The 27,350-nt window shown below is 43.6% G+C and overlaps 1 protein-coding gene and 1 pseudogene across 4 annotated transcripts in view; one reads left to right on the forward strand and one right to left on the reverse strand.

Annotated features, from left to right (window-relative positions):
* The window catches only part of RALY (RALY heterogeneous nuclear ribonucleoprotein), an 87,366-nt gene that overhangs the window by 34,700 nt on the left and 25,316 nt on the right, over positions 1-27,350 (reverse strand). For 3 of the 4 annotated variants that reach the window (XM_019655280.1, XM_019655286.1, XM_019655282.1), the window contains exon 2: positions 20,187-20,263. The exons of the other annotated variant lie outside the window; for it this stretch is intronic. The gene's annotated coding sequence lies outside the window, so the exon portion shown is untranslated. The remainder of the gene's footprint in view (positions 1-20,186; positions 20,264-27,350) is intronic. 4 annotated transcript variants of the gene reach the window in all.
* LOC109389605 (isoamyl acetate-hydrolyzing esterase 1 homolog pseudogene) lies at positions 4,417-5,625 on the forward strand (annotated as a pseudogene).

The following is a 27,350-nucleotide window of genomic DNA, read 5'->3' on the forward strand; positions in this document are numbered from 1 at the left end:
CAGCAGCCGCAGTGAGCAGCCGTCCAGAAGCCGGCGACTGATCTGCCTCGCCAGGGAAGAGCGCAATGATGGTGCCAACTTGGACCAGTGAAGCAACATCCTCCACAACTAGACTGAAGTACAAAACGACAGCAACTTGTCTGTTCCCTTTCCCCCAATTCCCCAGCACTGTTCCCATCCCCCCAATTCCCCAATTAAAAAAATAAAAAATAAAACACTGAAGGGGAAACCAATAGTTACTGAGCTTCTAATACTTGCTCGATACTGTGCCAGCATTTTCCCTACATTGCCTTATTTAATCCTTAAACAACCATAAGAATATTGTTATCCTTCTATTATACAGAAGAAAACTGAGGCTTGGAGATGCTAACTTGCCCAAGGTTATGCAGCTAGAAAGTACAGAGCACCAGATTTCAAACCCAGGACTACTTATCTTGGCTAAATCTTAGTTATGCTTGGGGCTCTGCCACCATGATTATCAGATGGTCACTAACCTTCCCTGGTCTCAACTGTCAAGTGGGTATAATAATCCTCACACTGCTTCCCTCATAAAGTTCTCTAAGACTCAAAGGCACTAACAGGTATGAAAGAGCTCTATAATGTATAAAGATGTGAATACGAGGGGCCTTTAAAACATTTTAAATAAATTTTGATATTTCCTTTCACAGTTTATAAAGTACTGAATTTAAGGTTCCTGCAGGCTTCCCATCGTAGAAGTCAACTGCCCTTATCTTAGTCACCCCCCTCAAATAGTACTCCTTAAAATTTTCCAGTTAGGATTTTGGATAAACAGGAAACATGTCAATTTCTCAGTATGATTACTCTTCAGGCTGTTTGTCAGAGTCACATAACTCAGCCAATCTGCTGAAGGAGTCAGGAGTAAAAACAGCAGAGTGGGCAGGAGCTGGAGAGAGGAGGTGCCAGACTAGCAGTGGGGCAAGACTCCTTAACCTCATCTTGGAACATGCCTTGGGACAGCAGGTCCTAGAAGCAGTTGTATGAAATATATCTAGGAGACCAACACGTGTGTCTGGCGATGGGGAGTTGGGGGAGGCGGCGATGGGAAATGAGAACAAGGTTGACAAGCTTCACTTTGTTCTGGGATGGAAAATACCTTGGCAGGTGCCCAGGCACAAAAACAGCAGTAGACAGGTGTAGGGCTCTCAACTCATTCTCTAGCCCTGCTTAGATCGCCATGATCCAAAATGCTGTGGCCTTCTGCTCCCTCCAGCTGGGCAAAACATTCTTGGAACCAGGCCTTGGCTGGGGACAGAGAAGTAAATAACAGAAGTCCCTGCTCTTAAGGAAGGCACTGCACCAGGATGGTGTAAGCCTAATCAGAGCCTCTCTTATAAAGCAAAGTCTCCGCCTCACAAGGTATATTCAAGAACTGTGTGATATGAACTGAATCAAAGGAGCCTACACTCTATGACTTGGCACCTGTCTGGTGTCAGGAGGCCTGGATTCCAGTCCTTGTTCTGGCATGAATAATTCAGTGACTCTGGGCAAGCTGCTTCATTTCTGTGGACCCCAGTTTACTCATCTGTAAAGCAGGTTCTGTCTGTGCCACAAGTTGCTATCGCAGCCAATGAGATGATGGTTGAGTCAGCACTCTAGAAATGGCATGAGGTGGATTAGCAGGAGCTGATGGAGCACTGAGGCTCATGGTCTTAAAAGTTCAGAGCCCAACCTGGGGAAGACCTGAAATAAGCTCCCTTTCTTTCTCCCCATCTAACTTCGGTCTGCTTTTCTCACACTGGACACATTCTTTATTGTTTCTAGTGAAGGGAGAGAGAAATTTGCCACTCAAGTAAGGGACAGAATGGTTGCCATCTTTCTACTTTTTTAGTCTGTTCGGATCCACTGTACTGCAAAAGAGAGCATAGGATTTGGATTTATAATCCTAGCTTTTGTTAATCAAAAGCTATAAAACCATGAATAAGCCTCAACCTCTGAGTCTTAGTTCCCTCATCTGTAAATTGGGGGAAATTTTCCTAAGTCATGAGATTGTAGTTAAGATTCAATTAATCAATGATGGAAAAGTGTTTTTGTAACCCACAAAAAGCTACACAAATACCAATCATCACAAAGTCGTCTTCCCATCAGCTCATAAGCTACAAAGGACAGTGGTTATCACCACTTGACAAGTGAGATCATGCAAGCCCAGAGAAAATACTGACAGTAACATATAGCTCAACTCTGACTTCCTCCAGAAAAGGTAATTATTCCTTTGATTTATTATAGGAGCTGTTTATTAGTTTGTTTGCCTCATTAAACTGACATACCATTGAGGTAGGGGACTTTATACATGTTATGTATTTTTGTACCCCAATGCCCAGTGTGGCACACTTAAACGATGTTAAATCAATATTACCTAAATGAAGACTAACATATTGGTAGCAGAAACTTATCCGGAACTCAAGACTCCTAATCCCTAAAACCCTAAGATCTAGGGTTCTTTTTTTTTTTTACGATTTTATTGGGGAATTGGGGGAGGGGAACAGCGTTGGGGAATCGGGGAAGGGGAACAGACAAGTTGCTGTCCTTTTGTTCTTCAGTCTAGTTGTGGAGGACCTCACTTCACTGGCCCATGTTGGTAATGTGATCACTGCCCTATTCCCAGCTGAGGCAGATCAGAAAAGCTGGAAAAGCTGGTCACGGCAGCTCACGCCGGCTGCCGGCCGCTCACGGTAGCTCATGGCAGCCCACTGCAGCCCCACTGCAGCCTACACCATCGCTGGTGACTCACGGCAGCCCAGCTCCAGGTCGAGCTGTTGTTCACCATCTTAGTTGTAGAGGGCAGCATCACTGGCCCATGTGGGATCCTAACCGGCAGCCCTGCTGCTCAGAGCTAAGCTGACTCTTAACCAATGAGCCACTCAGCCAGCCCTACGGTTCTTATAACCACAAAGAAAGTGGACCAAACCTCATAGATTTGACTCATCCTAACTTCTTATCTCTTCCTCAATTCCTCCACTTCAGCAACACTCAACTTTCCATTCCTATAAAGAGTCTCTGGGCCTTTGTAGGCACTGGTCTCTTGGCCCTGAACACTCCTTACTGGCTTCTTTGCCAAGCTAATTCTTATTTACTCCTCAGAGTTGGAGGCCTTTCTAATCTTCCCTAATACTGGGTCAGGTATCCCTCTCCTTCCACATCTCTTTTGTTTATCACAGAATCCTGGCACACAGAATGTGTCAAAAGTATCTGTTGATGGTTGAATGAAATACTGAATGTGGAAATCCAAAGGTGATGCCGGGGAAGATTCCTGGCCTGGAAGTGAGGAGGCCTGACTGATTCTAATGCTAGCTCCACCACTACTGTATTCAGTGACAGGCAAGCCTCCGTCCTTCAGGCAATCCATAAATGAGTCATCATCTATGAATGATCCCAAAAGGTCCTTTCAGCACTGACAGTATATGAGACTTAGACTCATGCTAAGTCCTATGGTAAGAAACTTCTGAAGCCAGCTGTGTGCTCCATAGTATGAGACCCAACATCCCCACCACACAAGCAGCACCAGGGACATCGGACTCTGCCTGTCAGTATCCTCCCATCCCGTTGCTTTACTTAATTCCTCCTGATGAAGTGCCAAGAATAAATCGTAGGTGAGCAGCAGAGCATTTTAATGAGTCCAGAGCCTAATGAATCTTTTCCTTCCTGTGTCAATTAGAATTTCAAAGCTAGGGTCCCCAAGGACCAATTTATTGGGAACAGAGAGAAGCCTTTTGTTCATCCACTGATGCCGGAGCTACCTGCCCTAGCCCTGTATGTCTGCTATGTAACAATCCTGCTTACTCAGATACGCCACTTGGTGAGACAGAGACTGGCTGGGAGGCTCCTCCTTAACCCAACATTTCTGGGGCCTGAACTTGAGGAGGGAAAGGAGGGTCCGAGGCATTTCTCGAGGGGCATATGGGGAGGTGGTCAGAGAACCAGAGCAGCCCAGACTTTAATGCCACCTCCTAAGGATACTGGTCTTCAAAGAGATAACAGCAACAAATCAACTTGCCATTCACCCAAGTAAGTATCAGGTATTGTGCAACACCTATTTACCTAAGGTATTTTGAATCCTCACAACAAACCCAAAAGTAGCTATCAACAGCACTATTTTACAGACAGGGAAGGTGAGGCTCTGAGAAGCAAAATATGAATTAGCCTAAGAACACAATTAATAATTGGCAAGCAGGGATGTGAAAACGTCTGTGTAATTACAGAGACTGGGCCCTTACTATCACACCATGGCAGCCTTGTCCAGGGCTGACACAGGGTCAGAAGCTGATATCCTGAATAGCAGAGGTAGCTTATGGTCACCCACAGCCATGCTGTACACTTGCCACCAATTTTTTTTTTTTTGCCCAGGCACAAACAAGGGTGGCTGTGCATTGTTGGTCCTTCCATTTAATGGAGCTTGAAATCCTCCTTATCCCCAGAACATAATCCAAGCACAGTTACCATCAACACTATCTCCAGGCTCCTACCACTGAAATCTTTTGATTTCATTAGATCCAATTCTTGATCTAATGCTCCCAGACACCCAGTTCTCTGCCTCCCATCCTGTCCTCTCCAAGTCACACAGGGCCAGCCCAGTTGCCGCTGCTCTGTCATCAACAGAGGAACATTTTCTAAGGCAAGCAGGTGAGCAAGTCAGGTTTCCAAATGGCTATGGAATGGAAATTTTGCACTCTGGTGAGGTCAAATTTACATGGCTAAAAAACAGCAATAACTGGAACATCGGTATCTACTGAACCCTAACCTGGCATCTATCTACATACAGCAAGAATAATACAAATATAGAAAATATGAGATCAGAGGTCGGGGCAATGGCGCTGTGCGAGGTGGGCTGCGGGAGCACTCTGGTATGGCCTCGGGTGTTGCTCTTCGGAGACTCCATCACCCAGAAAATGTGATGTTTTGAATCGTGAATTTTCAGGCTATAATACCAGATGGGCCAAAATTATCCTTCCAAGATTAATCAGGAAAGGGAACATTTTGGACAACCCAGTAGCAGTTACAATTTTCTTTGGTGCCAATGACAGTGCGCTAAAAGAGGAGAACCCCAAGCAGCATGTCCCCCTGGATGAGTACATGGTGAATTTGAAGAGCATGGTGCAGTACCTGCGGTCCGTGGGCGTCCCCGAGGACAGGGTCATCCTCATCATGCCGCCCCCGCTCTGCGAGGCCGCCTGGGGAAAGGAGTGCCTCGTGCAAGGTTGCAAGTTAAATCGCCTGAATTCGGTTGTTGGTGTATACACCCATGCGTGCCTACACGTGGCCCGAGACTGTGGGGCTGACATGCTTGACCTGTGAGCCCTGATGCAGACGGAGGGTCAGGACTTTTCATCCTATTTGTCAGACGGGCTACACTTATCACCAAAGGGAAATGAGTTTTTGTCTTCACATCTCTGGCCTTTGGTAGAGAAGAAAGTCTCCTCCCTCCCATTGCTGCTCCCTTACTGGCGGGATGTAGCAGAGGGCAGGCCGGAACTCAGTCTTCTGGGAGACGGGGACCATTAGTCACAAATGAAACCCAGGCTGGCTGTTTCTTTACAGCACAAGACGTCACCAGTGCACAGAAACCCCAAGATAAGCAATCAAAGAATATTATTTTCTCCTGATCTTGGAACAAAAAACTCTGACGTTTGCTAACAAGTTTAATAAAAGCATAATTTTTCAGGAAAAAAAAAGAAAATGAGATCAGAGCTTTTCTAAATTTTTATTTTGAGATAATTGTAGATTCACGTGCAATAATGAGTGCTTTTTAAAAGCACTTAGCACAGAGCCTATCACATGGAAACCCAAGCAGTATTAGCTATTAGAAAATTAGGAAAAAGAGAGAGGGCATTCAGGATGGGCCTTTGCGGAAGAGTAAATTTCTCTTTATAGAATGCTTGAGGTATACATGTGTAATACCTTAAATACTCTTTCCAATGGCTCCATCAAGCAGGTATTAACATTCCATTTTACAGATGAGAAAATCGCTCCCAGAGGTCAAGTCACTTGTGCAACTTTACTTTGTCTCAATATGTGCTAAAAGTGGGATTCAAATCCAGATACGAGTATATATCCTTTCTACATTATTCCTTCTACATTGCTTCTCCAGAGATAAGACTGGGGCTAGAGTTCAAAGACAAGTCTGGATACAGACTGGAGGCTAAGTAAGAGCAGGCTGCCGGTTCAAGTCTGGCAGTAGCATGAACAAGGGTGTGCAATTTAGCAACGTGCTAAAGGGTGGTACAAAGGGTGGTAGTTCAAAGATACTGGCCAGAATAAAACAGTAAATTCACAGTACAAAAAACAAATAAAAAGCTAAAGTGAGGGCAGATGGCAGAAGGCCACTGAAAACTAGCTCAGTTATGTGGTCACAAATTGCCTCCCTTTTGCTTGACATTAAAGAGAGAGATAGCATGCAGAAAATCAAAAGCCAGAGACTAGGAAGCAAAGGAAAAACAAATTCTGCCACTAACAACATAAGTGGCTTTGGGCAAGTCACTTGTCTTCCCTGGGTTTCTAATACCACAGGGTGAAGCTAAAAGAGGTCCAAAGACCTCTCTAGCTTTGACCTTCCAGGAATCACTCTATTACTAGGTCATGTATGCGAATGTGAGTGTGGGAAAGGCTAATGCTAACTTGCTGTGTAGCCCTGGCTACTCATCAGCCTTATTTTCTCACTGGCCGAATGAACCTCAGGCCCCTTCTTTCCCCCTCAGGGTGCTGCTCCAGCCACAATGTCTGCCTTCTAATTTTTCTTTTCTTTTTTTCTTTTTTCTTTTTTTTTACAAACACACTCTTGCCTTGAGGCCTTCTCACCTGCGTTTCTCTCAGCTGGAAATGATCTTTGGCTTGAGAAAGGCCATTCCCTGGCCACTTTTAAGCCTTTATCTCTGCTTATCTTTCTTAGTAACACCTATGAAATGATAGATATAATAAATGACTTACTCATTAGAAAACGAGTTCCATAAAGCAGTGTTTTGTTCACTACTATATCCCTGCTCCAAGTGCAGTATCAGACATTTGTTGAACGGATAACTGAATGGATAGATGTATGCACTACTGGTCCCTAAAGTTGCTTCCAATTCTGGCATACTGTGATTTATGGACCTGTGGAAGTGGTAAACATCTCAGAAGTTCAAGCCCAGTGAGCACAGGTCTAACCTGTCCTTTTGGCTCCAATTTTGGGTATGTGCTTTGCATCAGATCTTCAAAAATCATCTCCAAATGTAACATATGCCTCCTAACACACAGCTAATACACATGCACAAATAGACAAATACATACCACTCAATTCAAGGATCATTACTGTATGCTATGTGAGACACAACACACACACAATATTTTCTTAGCCTGGAATATTAGCCCTAACACAGTTTAGCTCCAACTTACTTTGGTAACTAACCCTAACCACATTCCATCCCTGAAATTCTACACTCTGGCTTCACTGGGCTGTTTACGCTTCTCTGAGACATACCTGTAGCTTCTGTATCTTTGTCCTCACTAGTTTCTTTCCTTGGAAGCTAGAGGGTCCCCTTCACAACTGCCAAAAAAATACTTCATCTTTCACAATTGTCAAATGTCTCATCTTTGAAGTCCAACTCAAATATCACCTCTTCTGTGAAGCTTTTTTTGATCTCTCAGGTAATTAGTGTTCCAAAAGCTCCTCCTCCATGTTCCAAAAGCTCTCCACATGTTCCCATTAGAATGATCATTACTATAGCCTATCTACTTACTTTACCCTTCCTAGATCAAGTATGGGCTCTAAAGGCCTTGACCATGTGTTTGCTTTCTCCTTATTACTAAGGACCTATCCCTGGTGCCTGGCACAAATGTTTATCAAATTGGCATGTTTAACAACTAAGAATGCTTCCTAACCTTAACTGGCAGACTTGATCAGGTAGTTCTTCCTCCAAACTTGTCCAAAAGTTGGTTTCCCTAATATTTCTACCCGCTAGTATGAATTCCTATGGAACAGAGAGCCTGAGAAAGAAGGGGCTGAAGAAGAGGCTGGAAAGAAAGGGGGGGAAGGTCTCTCTAAAGAGCATTAAATATCATGCTAAAAAGCTTGGATTTAGTCTAGAGATTTTATGAGCAGGGAAGTGACATGAATAAGATCTGTATCTAAAAACCTATGGAGAGACAGGGGGTTATATTTCAGGGGCAAAGACTACAGATGGGGAGATGAATTAGTTGACGGTTAAAACAGTCCCAGTAAGAGATGATTAAGATCTGGTCTTGGGTAGCAGTGGGGATGCGATAGGCAAAACATGTTCAGAGACAAAACCACACAATGAAAGCAATTACCTACTTTACCTGAGTTGTACTTTGTGCTCAAGACAAACTTCCTCCAGATGGAACTCTAACTCTTTGCATCCCAGATGACCCTGAGGGTAACCAGAAGCAGGGGAAAGCCTCCTTGGCCAGGGAAGAAGCAAGTCTAGGAATAGCAAAGGCCAAGCTCCAGGCCAGCAAGCAGAGCTGTGGGACAGAGTTCAAAAGCTGCTACCTGCAGAAGCTTCAGCAAAGAAGTAGGGTCTGTACCCTGAGCTGAAAGGGGCTTTCCTGGGTTGGGACAGCTCCAATTGGCTTTAATAATAAGAGGCTCTGATCATTTTCTATAGTGCTATGTTAAAGAAAATTATCCAAAACTTGGAAGTAAGGCAAAAATATGATCATGTGACCTTTTAAAGTCATATTGGAACATTTTTTAATATGCATCTGAGAGACAGCTGATACTCCTGGAGTATGGAAGTGTGTTTGACTTACTGTTCACAAATGATTAGAGCCCAAATGTTTTAACACTGCAAAGTTAGAGATTAATGTGTAGGGAACTGAGCCTGTGCACTTTTTTTAAGCAGAGAGGATAATACCAAAGGTTACATTTTCATTAGGACATTAATCAATTTTTGTATCTAATTTAGCAATCTAATTTCAGCAATCCTTTCTCCACTAACAACATAAATCTCATTTCTCAGTTATTCTCTTTCTGCTGATTTAAATGAGTTTAACAAAACTTGACACATTCTCACCATATGTATTAAGAATTATGCCCTGACAGAGTACACACATCAATAGGCCTGCCTACCTCACAGGAACCAGATGCCAGGAGTCAAGAGAATCCTGATATCCAGGCACTGGATGTTAGTGAAGTGGAACAGGTAGTCACTTATGAAATGACATAAAGCTCAGGGCATAGTAAACAGGGCACAGGGCTGAGTCAGGAGAACTACCACTAATTCATTGTACAACCTTAGGCATATTACTTACTTACTGTCCCTTGCTGGGTCACAATTTCACAATTATAAAATGGGCAAGTTGGTCTTGGTCAGTGTTGTTTCTCAAACTGTGTTCCCAGGGACCCTGCAGGTTTAAGGCAGATGCCTTGGGGGCTATCTTCGGTGAGGGTAAGGGGGAAGCTAGACTGGTGGACTCTAGCCCCTTCCCCATACCTGCCACTTCAAACAGAACAACTCTGTTTTAGAAGTTGAACTGTATGTTTAAATAAAGATTTACTCTGTAAACTTGACATTAATTTAGGATCCTTCCCACTCTGACATCCTTAACTTCCATCATTTTATGGCAAACGACCCTGAGGGAAATACAGAGCCAAAAATATCTCCTCTTATACTATGCCTAAAAATATATCATTAGAAAGGGTCTCATTAAGAAGGTCCTAGCAGTTGAGTAGGAATGGGTGAGGAAGGAGACAAGTGGACAAAGGAGGGCTCAGAAAAGGTAGAGACTAAGGATGTGTCTCTTTTGCAACTTAAGATTGGGAAGACCCATGCCAGGGACAGAATCCTCTCAGAGAGGGCACAGACTCACTGGCCTTATCAAGACTAAGGATTTGGACTTTAGCCCCTGGCTCTGCCACATAAAGGCAGGTGCCTTCAGTTTCCTCACAGGAAGGTCTCTGCAAGTAGAGCACTTTGTAAACTAAAAAGTTAGTACAGATTTGAGGGTCTATTAGAACAATCTTATTCCTAAATCTTTCATGTGTGTCTGTCTTCTCTCCTGCCAGGTCCCTTAAGGGAGTTCATCAAGCTTGAGATGTACAGACCCTTTCTCTTTCCTTCTCTGCACTTCAGAATTGGGCATTCAAGTGGGGGCTTATTGCTTGAAATATATCAACTTTGAAAATGACAAGTACACTTTCTACTAGGGACTGGTGTTCCATGTTGAAGATGGACACGTGGCCTCTCACTCAGTGCTTGGATCTCTGGGCCACACACCTGGATCCTGGAGAAGCTGGTTTGAGGCAGGGCAGAGCAGAAACTCATGAGAAAATACATTGAAGGCATGGAAGATATTCCCATTACACTAAAGCCACCGAGTGCCCCCTGCACACTCCTCAACACTCTACCCTCCCAGAAGGCATGAGGCCAGAGAGACAGTTTGATATTCAGGAAAGAGTTTACTATACTAAGTGCATGGGGTCCATGGAGTCATAAGGACCTAAGTTCAAACCTCAGCTCTTTCAATGCTAGGTGTGTGACTTCAAGCAGATTCATTTACTTCACTAAGGCTTGGCTTTCCCTTCAGAGCTATTAATAAACTTAATGAGTTATAAAGATTAAGGAAGATAATCAACTTAAAGTACCTATCACAATATCTGGCACATAGTAGGTAAACATTCAATAATAAATGTTACTTCCATCAAGAGAGAAAGGGCAAACAGCAAAAGTCTGATGAATGCGATTCACATGACAGGTAAGGAGGACTTGGGGACAAACCCCAGCCAGCAGCAGATCAGAGCTACGAGTGGCTCAGAATGGGAATGGGCTGATTTGGAGAGTCTGTTGTGCTATTCTAAGAGCATCTGGATCCTGTTCCAGCCAAAGCAAATCAAACAGGAGTGCTTACGGAGCGCTTGTTTCTAAAACAAGTACGGGCTGTGTTATTGACACACGCCACAAGGGAATTGAGAAGGCTGTTGGCAGAGATGTTAAAAAAGCTGACATGCTTTCAGTTTCAATCCTTGCTAGTACATACATATGGGTACAACTGACCTTGGTTCTAGAGGAGAAGAAAACCCTGGACTTAGACATAAAGACTTAGTCTGAGCTCAGCCCTGAGCAGGTGACCACCTCTCCGGCCTATTTTTTTTCCTCCTCCAAATAATAATTCTCTATGTGCCTACTCCATTATCACTATCCTAAATTTCAGATGATGATACACTATGGCTCAGAGAGATTAAGTTAGTACTGGAAAGAATTTGAATTCAAGGTCTGCTGTCAAAGCTTGTAGTCTTTCTATTCTGCTGCACTATCTTTCAGTGTTAAATAAGGGGGGTTGGTCCAGGTGGACCAGGCATTTCTTGACTTGAAAATTTATGATTCTTAGTGGCCTGAAATTGTGGTTTCAAGGGCTAAACAAACCCTGGCTGGTTAAGAAGCTTTCTCATATCAATGAAATCCTTAACACCAAGGGCAAAAGCTGGGGCACAAACACAACTGGAAAGCCAGAAGAGAGTGAACAATGAAATTTTAGAAAGCCCTTAAGAGGCCCTGAGAGAATATATTGCCTGACTAATTAATTTTACAAATGGGAATATGAAAGCTGCAGAAAGAGAAATAGCTTGACTGGGAACACCCAGAAAATGGGTAATGGAGCACAAACTAAGTTCTATGCCTCATGGTTTCTCTTACTTGCCATCTACTCAGTCTCTAGCCTTCCAGGACATTCGGATCTCTTTGATATTTCTTTTCCAAATGCTGGGTGACAGGCAAGTCGCTGACCCTGTAGCAGACTCCCAGACACTTCCAACACTTTCTCTTTGTAGATAATGGTTCCTTCTTTGTAACTGTCCCTAGTGCAGCCTTAAGCAGCACTGCGGCTTTGACACCCTCCTGACTTTTTTCCCTCTTGACTCTTTGATGCCTCTGAACCACAGACGAACATGCTTTTGGAGGCACAGAATTAGAAGGGACATGAGCAATTATAGATCAACTTTCTACCTCATTCACTCTTTAGAGCTGAGGAAACTGAGGCCCAGAGACATTAAATGCTTTCCCAAGGTTGAGTTAGAAGAACAGGGTTAAGAGCCTGGGTCACAATACTCACCTACACTCTGACACTGAACACATGATATCAGAATTTATTTCAATTTTTATTATCAATGGTTGAACACCAATCCAAAACAGGCATTTTTTTTTCATCATTCCTATTAGCATCACAATAACCACATAAGCATTACTGTTCCCATTTTACAAATGAGAAAACTACAGCTCAGAGATTAGTCACACAGGAAATAAATGTCATAGCAAGGACTCTCAAACCTTTGGCTTTAAAGCCTCTTCTTTTTCCCCAGCATCATAATTAATCTCCCCAAAGATCAGTTAATTATACTATAGGTAACTTTTGTCTCTTGTCTTATGCACTTATTGGGTTGTCAGAAAAGTCATGACGTATTTTTTCTGTTTTTCGTTGCAAAAATGCATCATGACTTTTCCTCCAACCCAACAGTACAGTAACTCTTGACTGATTATGCTAATTGGGAAGATGGAGAGGGGGATGGATGAGAGTATAAGAGGAAGAGACTCAGATAATACAAAATTACAGATAATTCAAAAGAAGCAATTTCTGCTTTTGTGTTAACATGATCTTTTGTAGGATAGTTGTTGTTTTCCTGTGGCTGCCCTTCAAAAGATCATTAAGTCCCCTTTATTCATTTCCTACTCATCTCAGGGTTCTAGCACCACAGTTGCTGATGGACTCTGGTTTCCTATCTATTATTTCCTAGTTTCCCAGCTTGGATTTTTGATCTCTTGGCCTTAAACTTAAGCTCAGGACCCTGCTTCTCTGCCACAGCCAAAATCCTCAGAACTGCCCTCTAGCTGATCTGACCAACAGGACCTATCAGTCCCTCTTCTGTCTGGCCTGCTCCTCCAGTGGGACAGAAAGATTCTCTTTAATTTTAATGAAAACTGGAGAAGGAAGAAGGGAGACACAGGGCCCAAGGGGGCCCAGAGCCCTTTGCACACTATTCCTTTCCCGCAAGTGAGCTGGGCCTTATTGCTTTTCTGTGACAGCAACAACCCTCAAGAAAGCCAGCTGTTTCTGGAAGCAAAGTAATAAAATGTGGGTAAAATTCCTGGGTGGAGAGAGAGCAGGGACAGCTGCTTCTTATGTGAGCTGCTCTGGCAGCCTCCCTCAGATTTTCTCAATAGATTCTCTAGGGGCCATTGGATGATTACACTGGCAGACAATGAATCTCCTGCCTTACTAAGCTACAAAGTCTACTTTGGTCAGACATTCATCCCCATACCTTGAAGGATGACAATACAATGCTACTGCTCCTAGGCCTTCTCAGACTCTGTCCCAGGTTCTTATCAAGATAATTACTAACATTAACAGTCCCTTACACTTGAACAGTATATGTTTTATATAGCACTCATTTGAAATGTGCCTTACACAGTTGGCTGGGTAGAAAACTGTTCCTTGTTTATAGATAAGGAAATTAAAGGCCACAAATAAGTCCCCAGCAAGCCCAGGCATTGCTCAGAGCTCTTGCCACCTCAACGTTACCTATGGGATCTGTATTTAAGCCTACAGTAAGTCCCCAACTTACGAACGAGTTCCATTCCGGGAGAACGTTCGTAAGTTGGAGTCATTTGTAAGTCAGACAAAGTGAGTTTTATACACCTTTGATACAAATATACAATGTAAAGCCAATGATTGAACACTTCATGTTATAAGAACAAGCGATGTCTACCATCTTTTCACCTCAGTCCAATCTCTCAATTATTTTCACTTTTGTTTCCATGGTTATTGCTTTGCACTTCCTAGCAGTCCCCTTCACATCACCACTGCTTTTCCTCTTGCTTCCAGACATCCCGGGCTCTGATTGAGCACTGTACTACTGTACACTATCGCACTGTACAGTAAGCACACAGCAGCACAACTGTGACAATGTCCAGCAGACACGTGAGCTACTTCCACGATTTGTTCACATCTACGAATGTTCGTAATGTGAGGTCCACGTGTATCTGTGAAAATTTGCAACTCGAATATTCGTAAGTCAGGGACTTACTGTATTTTTTTATAGGAGTCAAATCTCTGCATAGAATCTCAGTCACTAACAGATACAACAGAGGTATTCTGCAAGGCCTCCAAAGCCATCTTGAAGCCTCTGAAGTCTAAGGTGCGCAGCTGTCTCCAGTGCCAGCTCCTCAGAAGTCTGAGGGAAGCTCTGGCTTTCTACGTGTCGCCTGACTTCCTGCTGCACTGCTTCCATCACCTACACGACCTACACAAGGCTCAGGCCTGCCCAGTGCTGACAGGCGGGCAGGTTCCAGGATGCCCAGCACTATGGGTCTAGCCCTACCCACCTCCCTGTTGGTAAGGCATACACTCCTCCATTGTTTCTGAGTTAGGCCCTCGCTAAGGCTCCAGATACTTCTCCAGAGATTACTACATCAGGAGCAAACTGACAACCCACATGTCAGTCAAGCTGAAGAAGTTTCATTTGGGTTTCACAGTACTTTTTTAAAAATTAATTAACCCATAAGAAACTAGAAAAGGAAGAGCAAACTAAACCCAAAGGAAGCTGAAGCTAGGAAATAATAAAGATTAAAGTAAGAAATCAATGGAATAGAAAAAAATGAAACCAAAAGTTGGTTCTTTAAAAAGATCAACAGGGCCAGCTGAGTGGCGCGTTGGCTAAGAGCTGGCTTGGGATGCCAGCTCTGAGCAGCAGGGCCCCGGTTCAGATCCCACGTGAGGGCCAGTGACACTGCCCTCTAAAGCTAAGATGGTGAACAATGGGTTGACCTGGAGCTGGGCTGCCATGAGTCGCAGGCAACGGCGTAGGCTGCAGCCCCTGCTGCAGTGGGCTGCCATAAGCTACCGTGTGTGGCCGGCAGCCAGTGTGAGCGGCTGGCAGCTGGTGTGAGCTGCCAAGAGCCGCTGTGAACGGCCATCCAGAGGCCAGCGACCAATCTGCCTCATCTGGGAAAAGCGCAATGATAATACCAACATGGGCCAGTGAAGCGACATCCTTCACAACTAGACTGAAGAACAAAAAGGACAGCAACTTGTCTGTTCCCCTTTTCCCGATTCCCCAGCACTGTTCCTCTCCCCCAATTACCCAATAAAATCTTTTTTAAAAAATCAACAAAACTGACAAACCTTTAAGCAAGACTGAGCAAGAAAAAAACAAGATACAAATTGTTAAAACTAAGAATGAAAAGGGGGCTATCACTACCGACCTTACAGAAGTTAAAAAGGATTATAAAAAAATACTATTAACAACTTTAAGCCAAGAAATCAGACTACTTAGAAGAAATGGACAAACTCCTAGAAAGATACAAATTAGCAAAAGTGACTCAAAAAGAAATAGAAAATCTAAGTAGGCCTAGAACATGTAAAAAAAAAAAATATATATATATATATATATATATATAGTATTAGTAATTAAAGCTACCAATCAGTATCGCTCATAAATATAGACACAAAAATCTTCAACAAAATATTAGCAAACCAAGTCCAACACCACATAAAAATAAAAAGGATTATAGACTATGACCAAGTGGGATTTATTATAGGAATACAAGATTGTTTTACTGTCCAAAATTCAATTAATGTAGTGCTATGTTAGCAGAATCAAGGATAAAAAAACACACAATCAACAAAATCTAATATCTATCCATAATAAAACCTCTCAATAAACTAGGAATAGAAAGGAACTTACATAGCCTGATAAAAGTCATCTACAACCCTATAGGTAACACCATATTTAATCAGAAAGACTGAAAACTTTCCCCTAAAATGGAGGGCAAGGCAAGAATGTCTACTCTCACCAATTCTATTCAACGCTGTACTGGAGGCCTTGGTCACGTGATACAATCAGGCAGAGGGATTTTTTTTTTTAATGGACATCAGGTTATATCATTCCTCTACTCAAAACTCTCCAGTGGCTTCCTATTTCACTCAGAATAAACCCTACATGATCTGGGTCCCTATCTACCCTTGTGACTCCTCCATGCTCTACTCTCCCCATTGCTCACTTTCATTTCTAGCCCCACTGGCCTCTTTCTGTTCCTCAAACACAATAGGAGCACTCCAGTTTCAGGGCCCCTGAACTTGCTGAACTCTATGCCTGGAATGTTATTTCCCCAAGATACACACATAGTTCACTTCATTCTTGCATAGTTCTGCACAGATTTTATTTTCTCATAGAGGCCTTCTTTCATCACACAGTCCCTCCCTATTCCCTTACCCTGCTGCATTTTTCATCATATATATTTGTTTATCTATTTTCCTCCACTAGAATGTAAACTACAACAGAGAAAACTATTTTCTTTACTGCTGCCTTTCAAACACTTAAAACTGTGCCTGGCACATGGTGGACACTCAATAAATACTCACTGGATAAATGAATGTTTTTAAAAAGAAAATTTTATATATGAGAATGAATAAAGAGGAGTGGCGGGAAGGACCACTAGTCCAAGAAGCTGAGAAGGACTGGGGTTTCAGATCACGGGGAAAGAGCCAAAGTAGGACAGTAGAAATATTGGGTTATCAGAAAAGTCATGACATATTTTTTGTTTTTCATTGCAAAAATGCGTCATGACTTTTCCGACAACCCAATACTTGGTTCTCTGGAGCAATATTCTTCTGGGCTCTAAGCTTAGCTCTTCCAATCACTGCCAGTTTGTCCCTCTCTAAGTCTCAGTGATTTATAAAATGAAAATATCATCACCTACCGTATTTCCCCAGGTATAAGATGCTCCCATGTATAAGATGCACCTTAATTTTGGGGCCCGGAATTTGAAAAAAAATATATTACATAAAGTTATTGAACTCAAGTTTTATTCATCATAAAATTCATACAACTCCTCGTCACTGTCAAAACTCCCAACCATTAGTTTGTCCTCATCTGTGTCGGATGACGAATCACTGTCTTCATATATTGCCTCGTCCTCAGTTCCATCTATGGCATTTGAAATGCCACACTTCTTAAATGACTTGACAAGGATCTACAACCACTGTATAAGACGCACCCAGTTTTTAGACCCCAAATTTTTTGAAAAAGGGTGCTTCTTATACATGGGGAAATACGGTAACTCCTAAGCTGCTATGAAAATGAAATCAATTTATGTAGAGCACTCAGTAGCACATAATATAGTAGACACTATATAATTAAACACTTTCTGATGCCACTGGCACTCAAGAGGAACCTAGAACTACCTTAAAAATTACCTAGCCCCAACCTTACTAAAGCACAGACAGACATATCTCTAGGGCTGTTGCCCCTAAATTAAATGGCCTCCATCCTCATTTTAACTTCTCTTTCTATCATTGCTCTTTCACCCCTCCCTTTCTGTTAGCTCTCAGCTCTCACCTCTAGCTGTTGTTGACATAGCAGTTCCTCCCCACTTTTTTAAATGCTGCTTTTAATCTTATGGTGGTTTAGAAACCAGACTGCTAAGCTTGTTGCAACAACACATAAAAGAATAAATTAGTACTGTGCAAGGGCTTAAGGATGAAAGTGATTTGCTTCCTTTTTGTTTTTTAGTTGGGCTCTAGAAAATTGACGATGTTAGATAAATAAACTACTATATGGATATCAGTATATTATATACTTTTCTTACATGGAATCATTCATATTTTAAAATATAGTAATAGTGGAAATTCTTCACAGGGCAACTGGTACAAGAACAATAAGATCCAAACTTGGCACCCAGGACATGGAAAAGCCAGAAGCTATAAAACTTTAGATTAACCAGACAAAAAGAGGTGGCAGCAAGAGTTTGGACATTCAGAGTAGGAGGGAAGGTTGGCCAACCAAGACCACCTTTGTGCACCCTCAGGCAGACAGAGGGAAGAACAGAATGTCCATTGTTACGGAGTGTGAAGAGAGTGGCCTATATCACTGGTCAAAGGCAGAGAGAGATGGTAGGAAAACATGGCCTCTGATAAGATATGAGGCTACAGCTAAGTGCCTTTTTCACTACCAGCTGGAAGGCAGGGAGTGGGGATGGGCAGGGAACCTAGGGCCAAAATAGGAATAAGCCTTCCTCTTCCGAGATGACAGTAGGGCACAAGACAACATCTCAGTAGTACTAGTCAGTGAGTGCAGTCACATGCTGGGGATGAGCTCTTGAAAACTGCTTTAATATCTGTGCCGGCAGTAGCCTTGGAGCCAGGCTGTGTGCGCGCATTTCAACCTGCTCTCTGCAGCCCACATGCTGCAAATCATGGCTACCAAAGCTGCCTGGCTTTGTCTCTGCCCTGGAATCCCTTTCCTTGTGGGAAGATGGAGCTTCAGGTAGGGCCTGCAGAAGGGGAAGAGAAGGGCATGGGATAAGATTTACAGCGCAAATTGCCAAAGGAAACCCTTCCTTTTACACCTTTGGGAAATGGAGTGGCAAGTAGGTCAGGAACTGAGGTATCAGTGATACACTTATAATGCTTTCTTCTCACTTTCAGTTTGGTCATGCCGCTTTACAATTTACAAAGCTTTCCAACTTGCATCTCTCATTTGATTCTCTACAACATCCTGCATGGTTAGTGTACACACAATAGACATGTGGGGGTGCGAGGAGGCACTCTGTTTTACAAACAGGGAAATGGAGATTGTCCAAGAGCAAATGTTGACAGAGAGGATAAAAACCCATGTTTCCCAACTTTATCTGCGCTGGCCCAAGCGTTTATAGGAGCTCATGTATTACAGGTGTTTTCTTCTGTATTTAGCCCGAGCCTCTGCCTGTTTAGAAGTTCTTTCTGGGCCGGCCAAGTGGCGTGTTGGTTAAGAGCTGGCTTGGGACGCCAGAGAGCCCCGGTTCGGATCCCACATATGAGGGCCAGTGACACTGCTCTCTACAGCTAAGATGCTGAACAACAGCTCAACCTGGAGCTAGGTTGTTGTGCGTCGCTGGCGACGGCATAGGCTGCAGCCCCTGCTGCAGTGGATTGCCATGGGCTGCCGTGTGTGGCCGGCAGCCAGCATTAGCGGCCAGCAGCCGCCGTGAGCAGCCATCCAGAAGCCAGCGACTTATCTGCCTCGCCCGGGAAGAGCGCAATGATGATGCCAACTTGGGCCAGTGAAGCAACGTCCTCCACAACTAGACTGAAGAACAAAAGGACAGCAACTTGTCTGTTCCCATCCCCCAACTCCCCAATAAAAATCTTAAAAAAAAAGTTCTTCCTAACTTTCAGTCTCTTGGCCCTCTCACTAGAAATGCCATTGTTCACTAGAGACCCCCAATTCCTGCATGCCCAGCTGGGCCCCTCAAATAACTGGACCTCATTCCTGGATCCCTAAGGAAATCTGTCTTCTTGAATTTTGTAAGAAAAATCAGGATTCCAGGGAGATAAGCAGTCCAAGAAAAGCCTGCCAAGTTAGGGAGAACAATGGTATTAACAGTCAGACTGACCTAGGTGCTAGCATCAGCTTTATGGATTCCTAGGTGTGAACTCTAGGCAAATTATTTCAGCTTCCTGAGCCTCAACTCCTTTATCTATAAAATGGGGTTTTGTCTAGAGTAAATAAGACCCATAACATAATTGGTTCTTAATGTATTGATTTCCCTTCCCATCTCACCATCTGCGGTCTTCTCTCTAAGCTTCTCCTGATATCCCCTTCACACAGCCCCACTCTATCCTCGCCAATGCTCATGATCACATTTTGCAAAGTTTTGGTTTGTTTTTTTTTTTAGCTGAGCCATTCTGCCACCTGTTGGCAGCTCAGCGGCAGCTCAGCTCAGGCCGGGCATCGAACCGCTGTTGCTCAGAGCTCACACTCTTGAGCGAGCTCTTAACCAACTGAGTTACTCGGCTGGTCCTTCATGATCACATTTTGCAGGACTGAAAAAACTATAGAATTTTTTGAAGCTGACCTATGGGCTTGGTGGGTCACAGTCAAGACTGAAATCAGGAGTCTCTGAGGGCTATGAGGTCATGATAAGAGAGCTTGTGGGAGGATGGGTTTAGCTGTCAGGTTCAGAATACCCCTCAGCAGAAAGCAGCTGACAGAAGCCAGAGGGAATTGACCGTGCTTTGTCTTATTCATGGAATATATCCCAGACCATTCTTGTGACAGCTCCAGTAAAGCAAGTTCAGTTTTCCTCCCAGTATGCCAAATCATAGTCATGAAATAGGAGAGTAATCATCTGTACCAAGGGTAAAAATAAGTCTCAAACTAGTGACTTTGTATCTTGGCCCAAGCTTGCCCAGACATCCTCACTCACCAAGGTTGAGCTCAGTCAGCAATTTCCTCTTTAGGGTTACAGGGTCAGCACCAGCTGCCTCTGGGAACAGGGCTCACCTATAACAGAGGGAAGTCAATCAGAACTTAGGTAGGTGCAAGCATTCAAAGTTCCTGCCCTCACATGTATTGCATCCTAGCAAGACATAGGTTAATAACTGAATATGTAATTTCAGGTTGTGCTAAGTACTATAAAGAAAAATAATAAGGGAAGAAAATGACAAAAAAAATAGATAAAATGGTCAGGGAAGGCTTCTCCAAGGGGTGACTATTGGACAGAGACCTCAATGAAGTGTGGAGGTAAGATCTGCAAAGATCTGAGGGAACAGTGTTTTAGAGAGGGGAATAACAAATACAAAGGCCCTGAGGCAATAGGAAAAAAAAATAAGCTTGTTATGCTTAAGGATCAAGAAAGTCAACATAGCTAGAATGTAGAGATGGGAAGAATGAGATAGATACTAGATATTTGGAGAAGAATTAATTACTCATTCTTCCTATTTTGCATACAAGAAAAATCAGGATCAAAGGTAAAGTGACTGCTCAAGATCAAAGTAAATCAGCTGCAGAACTGGGAATGGAAGTCAGGTCTTCAGGACAACTCTAACACTATCTCACTCCTGGGCCAGTTTCCTCCAGGCTTAGATAACCTGCAGTCCAGCTGGGACAATCTTTTAAGCACTCAAAGATTGGTTTTAGGTTTCTCTGCTCATCCCCTCTGCTGGGTGAGGATGGCTGAAGAACAGAGAAACCCCTATACATTACCTGGAATGTGGGGTAGGGCTGACTTTGAGGTAAGGAGAATAGTAACATACGCCAGGAATCGTTGTAAACCCTTTATTTGTATTAACTCATTTAATCTTTACAACCATTGTATAAGGCTGGTGTGTTGTTATATTCCCCATTTTACTAATGGGGAAACTGAGGCACAGAGAAGTTAAGTAAATGTGCCCAAGTCACACAGCTAATAGATGGCAGAGCTGGGACATGAACTCAGAAAGTCCAACCTCCAGGGCTTGCCCTTCTAACCACACACTATGCCAATTCTCAAAAACAGAAGAAAAAAAGTCAGGAAACATGTTCTCTAGTCTCAACTGACATGGTTCAGAGCCCCCATTTAAGCTCAAGCCTTAGATCCTCTCCATTTACTGAATACCAGTTGAATGATTCTGGAGTCCTTCAACTAGGTGGTTCCAGAGGCTTCTCTAATTCTCTAGCTACTATAATCACAAAGCTATGACGATAACCACAACAATGGCCATTTCACAGCCACTAATATTTAATGCACACTTTGAAATAGACTAGGTACTGGGCTCAGCACCTTATAGGCACTATCTTTATTTCAGAGAGGGAATGAAAGTTGTTCTAAGACATGGGTGGAGGGATCTGTCAGGGGGTGCTCCAAGCTTGGAACAAAGCAGCAAACACACAGAACTGAAGGATCTCTGTAGGCCTGGGTCAAAGGACAAAGGGAGAGGCACTAGGGGGTTGGTGGTAAGGGGAATGGACTATCATATCAGCACCTCCAATTCAACATAACAATAAACTGAACTTATCCCCTAGTTCCCAGCCTCCATGGTTCAGCAAATGGTATAACTCACTGTTCTCCCAAGTATTTAGGCTCCAAATGTTGATGCTTTCCAACCCCTCCTTCCCTCATTCCCCATACCCACAATTGCCAAGTCCTCATGGGGTTTTCTGCTCTAAGAGCTCTACATTCAAACTGTTCTTCATTATTCCCTACTGTGTCAACTTCCTCTTGGTTCAGGATCTCATTATCTCTTGCCTGCACTGCTAGAATATTTCTTAAAATTTACTGACATTACAAGGACAGGCTGTTATATTAGCCTCTTCCCTGGTCGCTCTTTCACTAGTCTCCCCGCCCCGCTCCTGCTCCAATCCATTGGGCCCACATTGCCAGACTAATAATGTTCCTAATGCCACTCCCCTGCTCAAAAAAAATGCCATCGCTCCCAATCACCTCAGCCTCACTCTCTAGGTATGCTATTATTCGGTCATCATCTGCCTTACATCTACCGTGGGCTTTCCAGCTCCTATACTTTTGTCTATACTATTGTCTCACCTGGAATGTTTGTCTTCAGGCATTTTTTATGTACTCTGTACATGTACTATGTACTTTGTACACATTCAAATCCTTCTTCGAAGCCTTGAAAATCAATGAAGTTATCCTGAACCCTTTCTCACCACTCTGTCATGTTCTTGAAACATCTCTGCCTGTGACTACATCTGGTTCTGGCCTCACCGTTAGCTAAGGCCACAGAACTAGTCTTCCTGTTCCTTCTTTCTTGTAAAGATTTGCACTGCTTCCAGAGAATGCAGACCTAGTCAGTTAGTTAGGATTTCTGTTTTCATGCCTGCTACTCTTAACTTACACTCGATCTATCTCCAAACAAGAGACTTGGGTTCTAATCTGAGCCTCAGATTCCTCAGCTACAAAATGGGGACACTATTCCCATCCTGCCTATAATAGAGGGATATTGTGAGGATCAATGTGATAACAGGAGCAGAAGGGGGAAGAGTTAGGATGGGAGACTCCCAGCCAGGTCTTTAACAGCTCTTTCTGTCAGATGCAAAACACTGAATATATACAGTAATTTTGTCCAATCAATCAAAAAACATTTCCTGTGCCTAGTTGGTCAAGGGGTTCTAGAGGATGCAGGAATGAATGAGAACAGTCCTTATTCTTGGGCTCCTTGCAGTCCAGTGGGGGGGACTGTGTCAACTTCTTGCAAAGGACTACTAACAATATTAGGCAGGTCTAACAGTTCAAAGGGTGCTATGATTTGTAAAAGTGGAGAAAGAAATCTGTTTGGAAGTGGCCTCAGAAGCTTCACAGGAGCAAGGACTTAAACGAGGCCTTGATGCAGGGTGATGCTCGGGCTACTGTGCACCAGGCACTGAGCTAGGTATTAAGCTGTTAACCCTCATAATACCCTGTGAAGCAGGTGGTGGCAAGCCCATTTTATAGCAAAAGTAACTGAAGATGGGCAAGGCTAAGCATGCCATTCAAGGTCACACAGCTAGTAAACAGCAAGCTAAGATTTAAACCTAGGTCTGCTTTACTTTACTCGAAAGCCTCTGTGCTTGCTTACTTACTTCATGGTCTGCCTTACTACATTATGTAGCAATATGAAAGGACCAGATAAACTCTAAAGTTCTTCCCACCTCAAAATCCAATGATTTAATAAGGGGTAGAGGGGGAAAGCGGTTTACTGCTACTATGTCTTCCCCATAAGACTGTGATCTTATGGAAGGTTTAGGGTCTTATCAACTGAATAGTCCAAGTATCTGCCACAGAGCCTGGCAGGTATGAGATATTAAGTATTTGGGGAACATGTGGGTGAATAAATGAATGAATGAACACCTGCCCCACCAACCTTTGTTCTGAGGTCTACAAGTAAGGTCCAAAATCTTAAGCTCCATGTTCTGACTCTCAGCCCAGTATCTATAATATCAACTACCTACTAATCTGTTGGTTAAAGGCACCCTTCTCTCATTGTTTTCAAGAGTTAAGGGAGAGAGTAGGAGAGAAAAGGATAAGAAGGGAAGTTGGGCAGTTAACAGAGAAAAGAGGGAAAGGAAAGGAATGAAAGGAGAGAATGTAAGGAAAGAAACAAAAAGGAAGAAGATGCCTGGCAGGATTGAAATGTCCGAGGCCTAGAGCTGGGGAAAGATTTCTTTTTCCTTCTGGTTCCCAGAACCAAGGATTTTGTTTATTTGTTTTTGTTTTTTTTGGTTTTTTTTTTAAGAGCAGCAGCAGGAATTCCTCTTTATAAATTTTGAATGAAGTAAACTTGCTTGTCTAAATCCCAAACTAAATATGTCGGCAGAAGGTAAAGTGAAGCTCCAATCCTCAGTTCTCACCACTGTTCTGCCTCAGTCCAACCCTCGCCTGATTCAGGCTGAAGCCTAGAGGTCAGAAGACATGCAGGGTCTTCTCTATTCCTCTGCTCCTTCTACAAACATTACCACAGGCTAATAAGCCCTGGGAGTCTAACTTTTCATTTGGATAAGGCGATACTAACATTCTCTGGACCCTTCCCTTATGAAAAGCTTTGTTGAGCTCCCTGTCATGAAAACATTTTTGAACCCTAAGGGGAAAGTGTTTCTCCCTTTCTGATGAATTCCTCAAATGAGTGTGAATGAACTGGGGTGAGATGTAGATGGAGCAGGCAAGAAAATTCTCTAGATCCTGGGTCCTAATTCAGCTCAACCCTCTTTAGGTCTGATCTGCATATTATATTACACGTAACTCTCCTTCTTACTAAGTTAGTAGAGAAAGCACTGGGCTGAGTCAGAAAACCTAAAGGCTAATTCCAGCTTTACTTCTAATACACCGCGTGACCTCAACCAAGTCATTTCACCTTCCTGGACCTTAGTTTTCATATCTGTAAAATGAAGGCAATAGTATCTACTCTTCTGAAGGGTCTGCTGATGGATCAAACGAGATCGACAAGCATGGTATAACTTTAAATAAATCTATTTGGTTTGATGTGAAAGGTAAAGAAAGAATGAGGGAATAGCCTCCGTAAAAGAGAGAGCTCAGGCACCCAGGTGGCTCCATTGGTTAGAGCGTGAGCTCTAAACAACAAGGTTGCTGGTTCGACTCCCACATGAGCCAGTGAGCTGCACCCTCCGCAACTAGATTGAAGACAACAACTTGAGCTAAGCTGCCGCTGAGCTGCCGGTGGGCGGCTGGATGGCTCAGTTGGTTAGAGCGCGTGCTCAACAACAAGGCTGCTGGTTTGATTCCCGCATGGGATGGTGGGCTGCGCCCTAGCAACTATTGTGTTGTTGGAAACGTCATGACGTATTTTTTCTGTTTTTCGTTGCAAAAATGCGTCGTGACCATTCTGACAACCCAATAGATGGAAGACGGCTACTGGGCTTGGAGCTGAGCTGCGCCCTCCACAAACAGACTAAAAACGACTTGACATGGAGTTGATGGGTCCTGGAAAAACACACTGTTCCCCAGTAAAATTAAAAAAAAAGAGAGAGTTGAAGGTATCTGCTCTGAATTAGGAAAGAGCTGTGGCAGATGCAATGTTACTGTTTGTACCTCCATCAGGACAATTAGGCACTAATCGTGACTAAAAAAGCTCAAGAATTACATGCGCACAAAACCCAACAGGTCTAAACAGAGAGAAAATAAAAACCACCAGAAGTCACATACTGCTTAGGAAAAGAAACAGAAATGTAATAATGACCAATTTAGTGGAAAAAGAGATCGGGCTCTAGAATCAGAAACCTGGGTTTGAATCCCAGCTCTGTCTCTTACTAGCTTTGTGACCTTAGGCAAGATTTTACCTTCTGTGCCTCAGTTCCCTTTATTTGTTTAAAATGGTTCTTGCTTGGGCCAGCCAAGTAGTTCGTTAGTTAAGAGTTGGCTTGGGGGGCCGGCCGAGTGGCGCGATGGTTAAGAGCTAGCTTGGGACTCCAAAGGGCCCCCGTTCGGATCCCACATATGAGGGCCAGTGACACTGCCCTCTACAGCTAAGATGCTGAACAACAGCTCAACCTGGAGCTGGGCTGCCATGAGTCGCTGGCGACAGCATGGGCTGCAGCCCCTGCTGCAGTGGGTTGCCATGGGCTACCCTGTAGCCAGCAGCCAGCGTGAGCGGCCAGCAGCCGCTGTGAGCGGCCGTCCAAAAGCCGGCGACTGATCCGCCTCGCCTGGGAAGAGCGCAATGATGGTGCCAACTTGGGCCAGTGAAGCAACATCCTCCACAACTAGACTGAAGAACAAAAAAAAGGACAGCAACTTGTCTGTTCCCCTTCCCCCAATTCCCCAATAAAAATCTTAAAAAGAAAAAAAAGAGCTGGCTTGGGAGCACGAGCTCTGATCAGTAGGGCTGCTGGTTCAGATCCCACATGGGCCAGTGACGCTGCGCCCTCTACAGCTAAAATGGTGAACAACAGCTCGACCTGGAGCTGGGCTGCCGTGAGTCACCGGCGACAGTGTAGGCTGCAATGGGTAGCCATAAGCTACCGTGAGTGGCCAGCAGCCAGCATGAGCGGCCGGCAGCCGGCATGAGCCGCCATGAGCGGCCGTCCAATGGCCAGCAACTGATCTGCCTCAGCCGGGAAGAGCGCAATGATCACATTACCAACATGGGCCAGTGAAGCAACATTCTCCACAACTAGACTGAAGAACAAAAGGAAAGCAACTTGTCTGTTCCCCTTCCCCGATTCCTCAATAAAATCTTTAAAAACAAATAAAATAAAATAAAATAAAATGGCTCTTGCTTCACAAATGTGTTACTGGGAGAAATAAATGACATAGCATAAGAAAGTCCTTAGCTCAGGGCTTGGCATATGTGACTCAATAGACAGGTACTGTTATTCCATTTAAGTACCACAAAAGGATGAATAAGAAGCAATAAAAAGGACTAGGAGAAAGGAAAGAAATGCACATTTGCTATTACCTATTATGCATCATACCCTATCAAAGCCTTAATTATTCCTAATAACCTTCTGAGGTCAGTAGAATTATCCTCATCTTACAGGAGGAAACTGAGTCTCAAAGAAGTAAAGTAACTTGTCTAAAACCACACAGCTGAACAATAGAATTTACTGGACCCCAGGTCTGACTGCAAAGAGTCTTTCTACTAAACACATCACATTTTCTTGTGCTCAAAAATAAGGAGCACTCACATATCAAAGTAGGCACAAATGATGTTTTAGGAAATGGAAAAAATTCTCCCATTTTGTACTTGATGAAGCAACTGTTGGTTGTGCATGCCTGGGGGATAGATGGGCAGGGATGGACTGCAAGTGCACCATTAAGTTCCAGAGTTCCTGGACTAACTTACCAGGCCCTTCCCAAGGGGCTCTCAGCTTGTTATTGCAGTGAGAGAGGAGACAGGAGACGGGGGCTTTGGTCAAACGGGATACCATGCCCTAAAGGACTAAATGTTTCTAAGACCGTAACCAACAGGCAAGAAGTCATGAGAGGTGCTTGGGCTAACCCCAAATACCTGATCAAAACACCTTATACTGGGAGGGAATATGATGCTATGAACACCTTTTTAAGAATCAGCTTGGGGACGGTCGAGTGGCGCGTTGATTAAGAACTGGCTTGGGACGCCAGAGGGCCCCGGTTCGGATCCCACATATGAGGGCCAGTGAC

The sequence above is a fragment of the Hipposideros armiger genome, unplaced genomic scaffold (genome assembly GCF_001890085.2).
Source record: "Hipposideros armiger isolate ML-2016 unplaced genomic scaffold, ASM189008v1 scaffold_238, whole genome shotgun sequence".
Taxonomy (NCBI): domain Eukaryota; kingdom Metazoa; phylum Chordata; class Mammalia; order Chiroptera; family Hipposideridae; genus Hipposideros; species Hipposideros armiger.